This window comes from Mytilus trossulus, chromosome 5 (genome assembly GCF_036588685.1).
Source record: "Mytilus trossulus isolate FHL-02 chromosome 5, PNRI_Mtr1.1.1.hap1, whole genome shotgun sequence".
Classification (NCBI taxonomy): Eukaryota; Metazoa; Mollusca; class Bivalvia; order Mytilida; family Mytilidae; genus Mytilus; species Mytilus trossulus.
The window spans coordinates 1,067,710-1,068,925 of record NC_086377.1 but is presented as its reverse complement, the minus strand read 5'-3'; positions in this window follow the sequence as shown (position 1 = coordinate 1,068,925).

Here is a 1,216-nt window from a genome sequence, read left to right as displayed (position 1 = left end):
GTTTATTATGATGAATTTGATTGTCAGATAGTTGTTTTTTTTTAAATAAGCAAAATATCTTTTTTTGGTAAAAATCTCCCTCGAACCCTTTTTCTAAATTTTGGATTTTTGAACTTGGTCTGTGTTTGTGGTAATAAGCAATGTTTTTTTTAAAAGTTTTAAATTATTTGTTTGAAACTAAAGTTAGAGAACAGAAACCAAATAAGGACGTTCAGAAGAAGACTGTCAAGGATAAAATTAATGCCCCCCTCTGCTACAGCAAGGCTTAACTACATTTTAACATGCAGATGGGATGGTCAAGGATAAAAATAATGCCCCCCTCTGCTACAGCAAGGCTTAACTACATTTTAACATGCAGATGGGATGGTCAAGGATAAAAATAATGCCCCCCTCTGCTACAGCAAGGCTTAACTACATTTTAACATGCAGATGGGATGGTCAAGGATAAAAATAATGCCCCCCCCTCTGCTACAGCAAGGCTTAACTACATTTTAACATGCAGATGGGATGGTCAAGGATAAAAATAATGCCCCCTCTGCTACAGCAAGGCTTAACTACATTTAAACATGCAGATGGGATGGTCAAGGATAAAAATAATGCCCCCCTCTGCTACAGCAAGGCTTAACTACATTTAACATGCAGATGGGATGGTCAAGGATAAAAATAATGCCCCCCTCTGCTACAGCAAGGCTTAACTACATTTTAACATGCAGATGGGATGGTCAAGGATAAAATTAATGCCCCCCTCTGCTACAGTAAGGTTTAACTCCCTTTTAAAGGGCAGATGGGATGGTCAAGGGTAATAATTCATGACCCCTCTGCCATGCTGGTAATTACACAAACTGCTTACATCTAAGTAATAGAAGATACCCACTTGACCTTCATACAATCAAATGACCTTCATACTATGTTTGTAGAAAATGCAGGGAAAACAATTTACAAGGTCACCTGTAGAATGTCTTCATCACTTGTAGGATGACCTTCATAAAATTTGAAAAAAGTCTCTTTTTTTCTGAAACTGTCTTTATACACTGGAATTTACCTGAATTTTGTCATAAATAGCTTTTATATTCATATTCTGAAATTCTCTCAAACCATTCCCTATAAACTCATAAATGTAAAACCAAGAATGTGTCCATCCACACTTTCAGTTCCATTTTTTATGTTCAGTGGACTGTGAATATGGGGTAAAATCTTTAATTAATAGGCATTAAAA